The sequence below is a fragment of the Giraffa tippelskirchi genome, chromosome 2 (genome assembly GCF_054371585.1).
Source record: "Giraffa tippelskirchi isolate mGirTip1 chromosome 2, T2T-mGirTip1v1.2.pri, whole genome shotgun sequence".
NCBI classification, from domain to species: domain Eukaryota; kingdom Metazoa; phylum Chordata; class Mammalia; order Artiodactyla; family Giraffidae; genus Giraffa; species Giraffa tippelskirchi.
Window position 1 is genome coordinate 137,261,449 of NC_137276.1, and position 14,058 is coordinate 137,275,506.

A 14,058-nucleotide genomic window follows, 5' to 3' on the forward strand; every position below is an offset into this window, starting at 1 on the left:
GGCAGGAGAAATCCATGAACAAAAGTAGACAGATGTGGTGTGCTTTGTTTTTCTTTGAATCATGGATTTTTCTTAGACACTGCAGGTCATGAAGCTCCAATGCTTTCTCTCCCATTTGGATATGTTTCATCTACTGTTCCCCATTATTATTGACCTTGCTCAATGCTTACCACTCTTCTTGCCTTTCTAGAACACACTACATTTATTCTTGTCTCAAAATCTTAAAACTTGCTATCACTTCTGTCTGGAATATCGGTCCCTCGGATTTGATATGACTGTCTCCTTCTAAGAATTCAGATATATAGAATTCGGATCAGACCTTAGAAAAGGTCTGATCACAATACACAATAGCCTGTTTCTTCTTTCTCTTTTTGTTCTATAACATTCTCCTATTTTTTCATACATATATCTCAGTCTGATAGAGTAGCCTGTTATTTCTTTTTTTTAAAGATTTATTTATTTATGGCTGTGGTGGGTCTTTGTTGCTGCACGTGGGCTTTTGCTTGGGCTTCTCAATGCGGTGTCTTCTCCTGTTGCAGAGCACAGGCTGTAGGTGTGAGGGTTTCCCAGCATGAGGGCCCAGTATTTGTGGGTCTCGGACTCTAGAGCACAGCCTCAATAGTTGTGGCTAACAAGCTTAGTTGCTCCGAGAAATGTGGGATCTTCCTGGACCAGGGATTGAACCGGTGTCCTTTGCATTGCAAGGCAATTCTTAACTAACCACTGGACCACCAGGGAATCCCCTATTATTTCTTAATTTATCACATTAGGCTGCATTTATCGACTTACTTCCTGTTTTGGATCTTTTATACCCAATTCCCCAAAGCTTCCTTTCCACTATGCCTTCTGTAGTTGTTTCACAAATCTGCATCAATATTTGCATTATTTTACATATGGCACATTGCTTGCAACTACACTAAATTACAAAAGTTCGTATAGTCAAAGCTATGGTTTTTCCAGTAGTCATGTATGGATGTGAGAGCTGGACAACAAAAAGAGCTAAGCGCTGAAGAATTGATGCCTTCCAACTGTGGTGTTGGAGAAGACTCTTGAGAGTCCCTTGGACTGCAAGGAGATCAAACTGGTTAATTCTAAAGGAAATCAACCCTGAATATTCACTGGAAGGACTGTTGCTGAAGCTGAAGTTCCAATACTTTGGACATCTAATGTGAAGAGCCGACTCATTGGAAAAGACCCTGATGCTGGGAAAGATTGAAGGCAGGAGGAGAAGGGGACAACAGAGGATGAGATGGTTAGATGGCATGACCAACTCAATGGACATGAGTTTGAGGAAACTCCAAGGGATGGAGGACAGGGAAGCCTGGTGCTGCAGTCCACGGGGCCGCAAAGAGTTGAACATGACTGAGCAACTAAACAACAACAACACACCAAATTATGTCTTAGGCTATTTACTTTCCTCAATAAACTTTTTTCCCCAGTTAATCATTTTCTCATGTTTTTTCTCACTTATCAGGAGTTCTTTTTTTTCCTCAAGGGCTCTAATGCCTAGAAATAATGTCTATAACTCCCAAATATATTAAATGACCTTCCTTTCCTTTTATCTTCCACAGATTTTTTTCCTAGACTCTCTACTTCCAGACTGTAGGATGTTTTTTAATTCTGGTTCACAGACTGAGTTGTAAAACTTCCCTTTGTCACTTTCATGGAAATACTCTTTACCATACTTTCTGGTTTCTGTATTTTCCTCTCTCAGTTCATGTCCTCATTTTGCTGGACTATATCCTCCACTAGCTTCCTATGAAAGTATATGCGAGTGGTTAGTTTTTTTGATATTTTGTATGTCTGAAAGTTCTTTCTCTTAAACTTGATTGACATTTTAGGTGAGTATGGAATTCTATGTTGAAAACTTTCCCTCAAAACTTTGAAGTTGGGCTTCTCTGGTGGTCCATTGGTTAAGAATCCACCTGCCAAAGCAGTGGACACGGGTTCAATGCCTGCTCCAGGAAGATCCCACATGCCACAAGGCAATGAAGCCTGTGTGTCACAACTATTGAGCCTGTGCCCTAGAGCCCATGTGCCACAACTACTGAAGCCCACGCATCTAGAGCCTGTTTGTGACTTCTATCTACCAATGTGGTTAGTAACCCTGCATCAGGCTTCTATCTTCCAAACTCTACTTGAAATAGTTGATCATTTGTCTCCTCTCTCATTCATATTGGAGGATAACATCTTAAAACATTCTTTACTCTTCATTTACTAAAGTGTGGGGAAGGAAAAGATATAAAACAGTGTGATCAATTTACTGTATTAAGCTGAAATGCTTTTTTTTTTCCAGAACACAGCATCTCTTTTTCAAAATGGTTGCTATATTTATCTAAAACAGGGGTTTTCAAACTTTACTGTGCATCAGAGTCATTTGAAGGGCTTGTTAAATTGCTGTGCCCCGCGTCCAGACTGGTTGTTTCAGTTGTTAGGGGATAGTCTGAGAATTGTTTTCTTTTGACAGAGTCCCAAACAATGCTGATGCTGCTGACTCGGGAACCACACTTTGACAAACACCAATTTACATGCATGGACTTTCACTTTAATTAACTCTGGTTCTAGTCTTTCATATGCAGAGGTATGTGCATGCCGAACTCCTATTCATCCTTTATCTCCTACTCCATATACACCCTCTGGAAGGTTTGTCAGGCCATATAGAAAACATACCCTGCCTTCATCCTCTATGTTTTATTTCTACTTGTTATGCTAATCACATTGGACAAGTCACATGTCTGACTTCCATAGAAGAGAGTAAACTCTGTGCACGTAGCTTCTTATTATTTATTTACATTCTTCCTCCTCCTCCTCCACGTTCTCCTCTCACCTACTTCCCAGCCTCATCCTCCTACTCTTTCCCCTGCTCCTCCTTCCTCTTCATTTCTATTCCTGGACTTATTGCCTCACATATAGAGACATGATGAACTGGAGTTATGTTACCACATGTGGTCGATATATAGGACGTAAGTTCAAAATAATTTGTCTCAGAAATCGGGAATGTCTTAATTCATTCATCAGTGTGTCATGTAACTGACAGCAGGCATGCTCTTGAAGTCAGACATGCAGATTACAGCAGCTTTACTCAAAGTAGCTGATCTGTGAACTCTTCATTACCTGGTCCCAAGGATGATAAGGAGCTTACCTCAGAAGGAAATCAATGGACTGGTTACTTCATTGGTAACGTCTTGCCATTAAAAAATGTCGGCTGAACTAAGTGGTGTGCTCCGTGATGTGGTCTGCTTTCATTCTGGGAAAAACTTCTCATCTAGTCAGCGACCAGTATGAAACACGCTGCAGCTTGGCACTGTTCAGCAAACTACATTGGAAAAAGCTGGGATATAATTCACATGTCATAAAAGTTATACTTTTAATAAGTGTACAACTCAGTGCTTTTATGTATTTTCACAAAGTTACACAACCATCACCACTACCTCATTTCAAAGTGTTTTCATTATCCCACGACGAAACCCTATACCCCTCAACTCCCTATTTCCCCACTTTCTCCCAGCTCTTCTTAACCACTAATTTACTTTCTGTTTCTATAGATTTGTTTGTTCTGTACTTTTATGGAATTTTCTATGATTCCATAGAAATGGAATCATAAGTAAATGTGTGGGCTTTTGTATCTGTCTTCCTTCACTTAGTATAAGGTTTTCAAGGTTCATCTATATTTTAGCATGTATCACTACTTCATTCCTTTTTATGACTGAAGAATATTATAATGTACTGACAAGGCACATTTTGTTTATCTGTTCATCAACTAATGGTCATTTAGATTCTTTCTGTTTTGGGGCTTTTTATAAATAACACTGTTACAAATAATCTTGTACAAGATTTTGTGTGGACATGTGTTTTTCATCCTTGTACAGTGTAATTGCTAGGTCATATGGCATGTGTGTGTCTGCATGCGTGGTTAGTCGCTTCAGTCGTGTCCAACTCTTTGCGACCCCATGGACTGTAGCCCACCAAGCTGCTCTGTCCATGGAATTCTCCAGGCAAGAATACTGGAGTGGGTTGTCATGCCCTCCCGCGTGGGATCTTCCTGACCCAGGGATCAAACTTGCATCTCTTATGTCTCCTGCATTGGCAGGTGGGTTCTTTACCACTAGTGTCACCTAGGAAGCCCCGGTCATGTGGTTACTCTATGTTGAATGTTTGAAGGAACTACCAAACTATTTCCAAAGTGGCTTCATGATTTTACATTCCTACCAACAATGGGGTTTTAGTTTGTGGTGTGGGTTTTAGTTTCTTCACATCGTTGTCAACCCTTCTTTGATTGCAACCATCTTAATAGGAGTGAAGTTGTACCTCATTGTGGTTTTGAATTGCATTTCCCTAGTGGCTAATGATGTTGAGCATCTTTTTCACTGTGCTTATTGGATATTTATGTATCTTCTTTGACAAATGTCTGTTCAAATCATTTTTCCATTTTTATTGTTGAGTGGTAAGTATTACTTCTATATATTGGACACTAGTCCCTTATCAGATATGTAATTTGCAAATATTTTTTCTCATTCTGTGAGTTGTCTTTTCACTTTATTGATAGTGTGCTGCCTGCACTTTGGATATCATAGTGACATAACTGAAGCTGCCTGACTCTTAAGCTACAGAAAACACATAGTCAAGGGACTTCCCTGGTGGTTCAGTGCCTAAACTCTGCGTTCCCAATGCAGGGAGCCTCAGTTTGATTCCTAGTCAGGGAACTAGATCCCAAGTGCCACAAAAAAAGATCACACAACAAAAAACAAAACAAAAACAAACACAAGACACACACACACACACTGAAAGCTACAGAAAAGATTCCAGGTACAAATGCGTACTGTGTTTGTATGAAAATGGATAATGTACTTTTAAATACACAAGCTTGGGGCTGGTGATTTGGAATCTCAGCTACAACTAGGGCTTATTCTTCCAGAGAATAGCCGATGCTTCCTATCTTCTTCAGGTGGGGTTTAAATGGATAGGACTAAGACCATATTAGGTATGATAATTTTTGCTTCAGTGGATAGTTTCCCTTATTTACACTGAGGTTCATTAGTTATTACTTTGCTCACTTATTCACTCTTGTGAAATCCCCCTCTTTAATCCATATTGAGTTGGAAAGGGATGGTAAATTCTATACTATCAATACTTGATTTTGGTCTTTCCTGGGTAAGAATGCTTCATTTATAAAAGGTAAGCTAATGGAACAGTAGGAGAAGGCAGTGGCACCCCACTCCAGTACTCTTGCCTGGAGAATCCCATGGACGGAGGAGCCTGGTGGGCTACAGTCCATGGGGTCGCTAAGAGTCGGACACGACTGAGCGACTTCACTTTCACTTTTCCCTTTCATGCACTGGAGAAGGAAACGGCAACCCACTCCAGTATCCTTGCCTGGAGAATCCCAGGGACGACGGAGCCTGGTGGGCTGCCGTCTATGGGGTCGCACAGAGTCGGACACGACTGAAGCGACTTAGCAGCAGCAATGGAACAGTATGAGTAGCTTATTGCAGTTGGAGCCTAGATAATTGAGTTCACTATGAAGCACACATCAGGCTGTGTTGCTCCATCTGTATATCTTTAGGATCAGATCTGTTCAACATTCTTAGCACTAGCTGTGCTTACAACTAACCATTGTAGAAGCATTGATAGTGGCTTTGTTAGGATTTGATCAGTTACTCAAGACATTCAGACATAAAAAATAGGAATTCAGAATAAAAGTTACCAGGGAAGGAATTTTGGTGTTCACTTTTTCTTTTTTACAGAAAAAAAAAGTGGAAAAGGGGGCCTTATGCAAATAATAGCAAGGAACCTCTTTATGTACAAAAATTAGCTTTAATTCTCCCCAAATAGTCAAAGCCATCTTAAAAAAGAATAAAGATGGAGGCTTCACATTTCCTGATTTTAAAACATATCGCAAAGCAACAGTAATGAAGATGATATGGTTCTGGCAAAAACAAAACAAAACAGATACACAGACAAAGGGAATAGGATAGAGAGAACCTACATATAAACTCTTGCATATATGGCCAAACAATTTTGACAAGGGTGTCATAGCTACATAATGGGGAAAGGGAAGTCTCTTCAACAAATGCTGCTGGGAAAACTGAATATCCATATGCAAAAGACTGAAGCTAAACACTTACCTTATATCATATACAAAAATTAATTCAAAATGGATTAAAGATCTAAACATAAGACCTAAAACTATAAAAGTCCATGAAGAAAACAAAGGAGAAAGGCTTTAGGACATTAGATTTGGCAGTGATTTCTTGGGCATAGCACCAACAGCACAGGCAACAAAAATAGAAATAGATAAATGGAACTACATCAAGATTAAGAACTTCTGTGCATCAAAGGAAACACTCTACAGAGTGAAAGGCAACCTATGGAATGAGAGGAAATCTTTGCAAGTCATATAACTGAGAAGGGGTTACTCTCTAAAATAAATAAGGAACTTCTACAATTCAACAACAAAAGCCAAATTGCTAGATCAAAAAATGGACAAAGGAGTTAATAGACATTTCCTTAAAGAAGGTATACAAATGGCCAACAAACACATGAAAAAATGCTGAGCATAACTAATTGTAAGAGAAATGGAATAAAACTTATAATGAGGTATCATCTTACACCCATTAGGGTGGTGACTATCAAAAGAATAGAAAATAACAAGTGTTTAGAAGGGTGTAGAGAAATTGGAACTCTTGTGTACTGTTGGTGAAAGTATAAAATGTACAGAAATTATGTATAACAGTATAGAGGTTCCCTCAAAATAAAAAACAAAATTATACAATTCAGCAATCCCACTTCTGAGTATATAGCTGGAAAGACTTAAAGCAGGTGCTTGTAGAGATATTTATACACCTATGTTCATTGCAACATTATTCATAATAGCCAAGAGGTGGAAGCAACCCAAATGTCCATCAACATATAAACAAAATGTGGTATATACATACAATGGAATATTATGCAGCCTTATAAAAGAAGGAAATTTGTCACATGCTACAGCATGGATGAACCCTGAAGAGAGTGAAATAAGCCCGTCATAAAAGATATGATTCTACTCATGAAGTGTCTAAAGTAGTCAACATCATAGAAACAAAGTAGAAAGTTGTTTGGCAATGGCTAAGCAGAGAGGAAGGGCGAATTAGTGTTTAATGGGAATAGAGTTTCAGTTTTGCAAGATGAAAAAGTTTTAGCAATATTGCATAAAAATGTGAATATACTTAACACTACTGAACTGAATATTTAAAAATGATTGACAGTAAATTTAATGTTACATGCTTAAAAAAAAAAACACACGAATTAGCTGTGCAAAGTACGGTTTCCAAAAAAGTACAAGTTAAATGTGTCTTCTAATTATGTCCTATCTCATAAATATACATAATTCTGGAGTTGGTAATTCCATTATAACTTATATCAAACTGGTCAAGTCTTAATGGCCAATGAGTAGCACAGTACGAGAAATTATGTATTAATCACTAGACAGAGATCTTAGGATTTTTATGCTAAATTTATCACTTTTCTAAAAAAAGAGAGCTATTGGTATGTAGGGACAAAATTAGTGGCAGATGAAACCAAAGCAAGAATGATCATTCACATCTTGATGTGACAATCCCAGTTGGTTCCTGGGTGAGTTTCATTCTATTTTGCCTGACGTCAAGATTTCATTGTACATGGCTCATTAGTGCTTGTAGGCATTTCTATAATGGCAATTTATTACACTTTCAGGTGACAGAATCTGTCCTTTGAAGAATTGCTTTCTGACTTCCTCTTCTTTCAACCCACAACACCTGCCAGATGAAGTGGCCTGCTCTCTTTTCCTGTCCCCATACAGACACTGGAAGTTTCTGTGTGCAGGAGAGCAGGGCTGAAGAGCTTTGGCAGGAAGGTTTTTGCAGCAGCCTGCCTGTCGAATTGCATGGATCAACAATTTCTCAATTAGAAGAAGATAGACGAGAAGATAAAGTATGCAGTGACTGTAAAGCTTCAAGCAGCAGCTGAGGAAGATTTTGGAACATCTGGTTGGAATCTATTTCTTTTTAGGTAAGCATTCCTTTTTACAACCAGCATACATAAAGCATGAAATTGGCTTACTCCGCCTCCTCCTAACAAGGGAGAAGCTAGTTATATTTATTACTCCTTTTATGCAGCTCTGGAGAGAGTGGGGTAGCATGTGGCATTCCCACTGGAGGTCCCCTCAAATCCCTTGGACTCTTCTCAGAGAACATTTGTCTGCTCGATAAATCCATTTTTAAGAACTTATTCAGGTTGACAATGTTAAAGACCATTCGCAAAGATAAAACCCAATTCATGATGTTTCTGTTTTTTCCTCTATGAAATTTATGTCTGAACAAGGGGTGACATCGACACAAAACTTCTCTCTCTCTTAATTAAAAAAAATGATGCTTTGTGTATGTGCCTCATTCTCTTGGTTTGTTAATTTTAAAATTTCTTTCACTTGGACAATAAATGCTGAATGAATTGTTTGTATCTGGCTTCATTTTGTTTATTCATAGCATCCCCAAACCACCAAACTGCTTTGCTCTTTTACTATGTGTGACTGTAACAATAGGTTTCATAATTCACCCCCTTTTTACAGAACAAAATAACCAACTAATCAAACCAAATCACCAATTATTTTTAAGTTATATGAATAGATTGCAAAAGGAGAGCTGAGTTCAAATTAGGGCTTCCCAGTTCATGGAAAGTTTTAAATCCTTTTGCTGGAAGAGTATATTTCATTTAATGATAATTGCTTACAAGGCATCATGCTATATTGTTATCCATGCTAAAATAATTTGAAATCAATTTCACTTTATGAAATATGCACTAATCACATTTAGCATCACATCCAAAGTGCTTTAAATGTTCATCTATAATAAACATGGCTTTAAATTAAGGTGCATAAAAGGAAACTTTCCTAATTTGGGATTTTCAATTTACTGATTCACTTCCCCCTTACCCAAACTAAACATGACCTTTACTAAACAGCCATGCAATCAGATAATTTACATATATTTCTGTATTTCCCCATTATTCTTTAGCTCTTAAAATAGTTCTGGGTTTCAGCTGTGGCTTACATAAAATTTAGCCTTGTAATAAAGGAGGTCTATTATTTATGCAAGGCCTTCTGTAACATAAAGAAAGAAAATGATTAGAAACTTTTTACACTCCAGGAGGGAATGAGATTAGTTGAAGATAGAGCCCTGCAGTGTAAAAACTAGTCCAGAAGCAAAGAAAAGCTTAGCAAATCACAGAAATTTCAGGGCACAATTAATCTCTACTGTCATCTTTAGGTGTGCTATACATTTTCATTAAAACAATTAAGATCAAACTGTATTGAAATAATCTGAACTCTTTGGGTTTCATCTGAAGACAAACTAGAAATTGAATCAATGGAAAGAATTAATCTTTTCACCTCTACTTACATCGAGAAGGGAAGAAAACAGTCTCACCTTGTGTAGTCAGTACACACAGTTTAGGAGTCACCATTACTGTGAATTACCAGTTTCTTTTGCTTCCTTTCTGCCCTCACCTTGCCCTGCTTGCCTTTGGTCATTTCACTGTTCATTAGCACCTCCCTAGAAGAGGGACTGGAAGAAGAAGAGAAGGTGAAATTAAGCATTCAACTTTGCTACTTGGTAACAAAGGGGACGAAGAGGTTTAGGAAAAGTTAAAACTAAGAGTTAAAAATAGATATTAAAATTATCAATGTGTTTTAGCGACTCATGCTGGGCAGCCATTATCAGAACTAATTAAGAGTTAGCCAAGTGACAATGCATTTGTACAACAGATGTCAGCACTTTCCCTAAGTCTGCTCTGTGATTGGAAAAGGTTTGATTCATGTATAACCAGTATTTAGGAACAAAAAAGAAAGAATGAATCCCTGTTTTATAAAGTAAAGGGGTTCAAACAAAGATTTGTATTGTGCAGACTGTCCCAAAATTCTGTTTGTTAAAAGCATCTGTCAAAGACAGAGAAATCATCTAGTTGTATATTTATGATTTTTCACTTTAAGTTAAACTTCAATAAAAGAAGTAAAAAATATGAATATGTCTAAGAGAAACAGAAAAGACTGCAGGGTAGTGTGAATTCCAATGCCACAGTCAAGGAGGTCAAAGTCATAGAATGTAAAATAACTCAGGAGTGGAATGGTTCTATCCCACCCTCATTTTTTCTTTCTTTTAATAGAAACCCCAGAAGTTTGCTCTTCAGTCTCTCCTGTATATGCCCAATTGCTTCTTTAGTTGTAGAAAAATCAGAAAGGAAAGAAGGGAGAACAAAGACTCAGAAGACTGAGTTGAAGAGCCAGATGGTTAACTCAACTATGAAGGACAAAGGGAAGCCCCAAACACCATTTGGGGAAGATCTTTTTCGGACTCATAGGACCGAGGAAATCAGGTGGTACCACTTTAAATGTTTGGCTATGAATGAGTCATTGGAGAGCCACTTTTGGTTAAGTTTAGGAATCAGAGAAGTAAGTTCTCTCGCTGCAGGTTGATCCGATTCCTGCAGTGCTGAACTGCAGATTGTGGCTTCGGAGCCGGGCTGTCCTTGTTGGAGGGCACAATGCAACATAGATTTTTATTTTCTAGAAACAGACTCCAGAGGTTTGTGGCCTTCCAGACAGCAGCTGGCGCCGGGCAGAGGCAGCGCTTCGGGCCGGAGCTGCTGGCGACCGCTCGGCGCTTGGCTGTGCGTCCCAGGCAGACGGGCCAGCACCGCAGCCGGAGCCTCCGGTTCCGAGCAGACGGTGTTCTCTTCTGGAAGGGCTCTGGGGGCTCGCAATGGACTGCTCCTCAGCAAAGCTGGGGGAAGAGGAGCTGGTTTGAAGGAAAGGTTGGGATAGGTTTGGAAAAGGGTTGGCTTCTCCTTATAACTCTGGTGCCTGAAGGGGGTGAGAGAGATGGGGACCAAATAAAAGGAAGGGAGATGATCCCATTTGGAGTGACGAGGATTTCTGGATGAGCCGACGGTGTCCTGCGACTGTCAATCTGGCAGGAGATTTGACTCAATCAACTACTGTTCGGTTCCCACTTCAAACACACCTCCCCTCCACTAGCCTGTGTTCTGACAGACTCCAGAGACTCGGGTTCGGAGCGGAGCGAGAAAGAATCAAAAGCCAGCTTTCCTTTAGTCTCTGCTGGTGGCAGGTTACATCTGGCTTGGTTCTTAGCAGGTTGGTTTGTGAGGGCTCGAACCGCTTCGCGTCTTTGGCTAGGTTTGGGTGTATGTCTTGGGTGTGTAGGTAGGAAGAGGTAGGGAGCGGGGTTAGGCGAGATGATTAAGCAGAGCCCCCTAAATCTCATTTTAACTGCGCCCCCAGCGTCCAGCCCCGCTCCGCGCCTCCTCCGGGCTGCACGGGGTGGAGAGGAGGGAGTGAGGAGGGCGCGGGGCGCAGGGCCGCTCAGCAGCTAGTCTAGTCAAGGTGGCAGCGGGACTGTCTCTTTAAGCGCTCCGGAGGGGCCGGGCCCCGAGAGCAGCGAGCGCGTTTCCATGGCACCGAGGCTGCTGGGGCTGCGGGGCCGCGGGGCCAGCAGGTTTCCAGTCGCTCCCGTCCGAGCAAGGGCGCCCATCTCTGCGGCCCGAGCGCCACCCAGGCGTTTCGCCCGCGCGCTCCTAGTCGTCGGTGATGCCTAGTGGGGCCGAGCTGCTGCCGCGCCCTCCGCAGGGAGACGTATCTCGCTGGCCCCGCGAGCCCCGCACACCAACTTATGCCCCGCGAGCTCAACTTCTGCACGGGGCTCGGACTTGCGGAGCCGGAGTGGCGCGCGGCGCGCAGTCGGGGTGGCGGCTGGAGCCGCTCCGCCCCACGGAGACGACCTGGCGGCTGTGGCTCTGGTGCTTCTGCGCTTGGGTGGCCGCCGGCTGGCCGCCAGGCAGCGCCCTTCAGCTCCGGCCAGGCATGTAAGTGTAGCCCGCGCGCTCCGGGATGTGTGGAGAGAGTCTGCCCTGTGTGCCTCCGCCCACTCCTAACCTGCTGCGGCTCCTGTGGCTGGAGCAGTTCCCTCCGGGTAGGGGTGGAGGGCGGGAGCGGCGGGCAGGCGCCGGGCGAGGTCGAGAGCTGTCCCAGGCCGAGCGCGGCGGGAACACTGTTCCCTGCGCGTCCTCGGGGCAGAGACCCGGACACGGGTGCTTCCCACCTGACTTATTTTCTCATCGCCAGACAGGATTTCCCCTTAAGTGTGTGTGTGTGTGTGTGTCTGTGTGTGTGTGTGTGTGTGTGTGTGAATTTCCTTTTTGGAAGAGTAATTGGCTAATGACAAGTTCCACTTTTTGAATGGGTTTTGAACGAAATCCTGTTGAACAGCGCGTTGCTTGACATGTCCTTCCTAGAGACCAGAGTTTATGTAATATATAGTCTTCTTTTTTTTTTTTTAAGAAGTATCTCCGAGTCCGAAGGATTGGATTATTCCACAGGTTTGATGAGAGGCGAACCCTTTGATGGCGAATAACATTCGCCAAAGTGAGGAGCTGGGGAGGCGAGAGTGTTAAGGGCTGAGTGCGCGGCCACTTAGATGCTTGCGGGGTTAGGAGAGAACGAAAGAGTAGGAACATGATTATAACGCATCCTCTGCGGGTGGGGCATGGTTTCATTTCCAGAACAAAAGTGAAGGAGGCAGGAGATGCTCCTTCTTGGTCACTGTGGCAAGTGTTGTCAGAAGCTCAGGGCAGGTATGAATCTTAACCAGTTGCCCCGTCGCCGTGACTGGCTGGAGAAGTTTGCCCCGGAATTCTGTCTTCTCAGGGGAATGGATCATCATCAACTGTCTGAGAGAGAAGCCAAATCTAACTCGGCGTTTCCTTTCTTCTCTTGAGCGGTTATGAATACACCTTTAATGTCTTTGATACTTCTTTGCTTCATCTTTGATTTTCTGAAATGTGAATGCTTTATAGTGGGAAAATGGTTTAGATGAGTACACAAAGCCATCTGTACTTTTTTGGGTCTTGACTTTTTGTTGTCAGAAAAATACTATTTTTGGATTCACTTTACATTTCCATATTTCATCCTTCTCCTGTGAGATTCGATTTGCTACCTGGTTACTGCGAATGTCACTAACTATAAATCTTGAGACATGACCAGTGTGCAGTGGCATCGCAGAACAACTCCTTGTCTACATAGTTTGTAAATACATTTTGGCAGAAATGCAAGAAATTTCTGGGTAGGTGATTTCTCTTACATTGGTAAGATGGGTCTTGTTTATTTGAATAGGCGTTTCCCCTCCAGTTTATTTCAGAAAACACATCTTACTTTGGGTAGCTTGTGCATACATAAGCCTCCACTTTTTAGATACTGCTTTTTTTAGCTAGCTGACTGGCCAGCTGTTCTCTTACTTTTACAAGTGCTGTTATTAAAGTGGACCCTGGCTGACTTATTAGGTAGCTACCCGTGCACATAAGATAGAATAATTCCTTTTGGGGGTCACTGAAAAAGAACAGAGATACCACATCACTTTTTATATTGCTTAGATATTTTACCTCATGTTTCAGTATTGGTACTTTTGTTGAAAAGGCTGCAAGGATGACATTGCGTTTTTTTTAAAGGACACTGCTACTGCAGCTCATTCATTTATCAGGTGAGATGAGATCAGATATTAAAACCAATATAAATTCTTGGGTGTTTAATACAGATGCTCTGTCTGGGAGTTACTGAGATCACTCTGATGACTCTTAGTACTTTCTGAAATCTGGATGGGAAAAATCCAATCAAATTTGTATTTAGTCCTCCCTGGTATTAGAGTTAATGGTTTCTTCAGCAGGAACCATGTTGGGATTTAGTGCTAGTTTTCTGCAGATGCCTTTGCAATTGTCGTAGGTATGTGGAATACAGCCACGCAAAGCACTTGGCTTCCACACACCTGTCTATCTATTAAATTAAAGAGAATTCTTCCTGAGATTTTTATTGACCTCTGAGGTCCATTATCAGTGAGAGCAGGCTTCTAATGAGATGAGGGCCACTAATGAGAAGGCATCATCCTACTGACTGGCACTTATAGGTCATTAACACAGGTAAAAGTTTTGTGTAGCTGATCTTGTCCTTGAGCAGATTTTGGAGCTGGAATGACAACTGAAAGG

The 14,058-nt window shown here is 41.5% G+C and overlaps 1 protein-coding gene across 7 annotated transcripts in view; it reads left to right on the top strand.

Annotated features, from left to right (window-relative positions):
* The first annotated feature begins 11,468 nt into the window (after positions 1–11,468).
* The window catches only part of LOC145538556 (EGF-like and EMI domain-containing protein 1), a 349,065-nt gene continuing 346,475 nt past the window's right edge, over positions 11,469–14,058 (top strand). For 5 of the 7 annotated variants that reach the window (XR_014077012.1, XR_014077011.1, XM_081570756.1 and 2 more), the window contains exon 1: positions 11,481–11,889. The gene's annotated coding sequence lies outside the window, so the exon portion shown is untranslated. Of the gene's footprint in view, positions 11,890–14,058 lie in introns of all 7 variants that reach the window. The other 2 variants (XM_081570757.1, XM_081570758.1) reach the window with 2 other exon arrangements.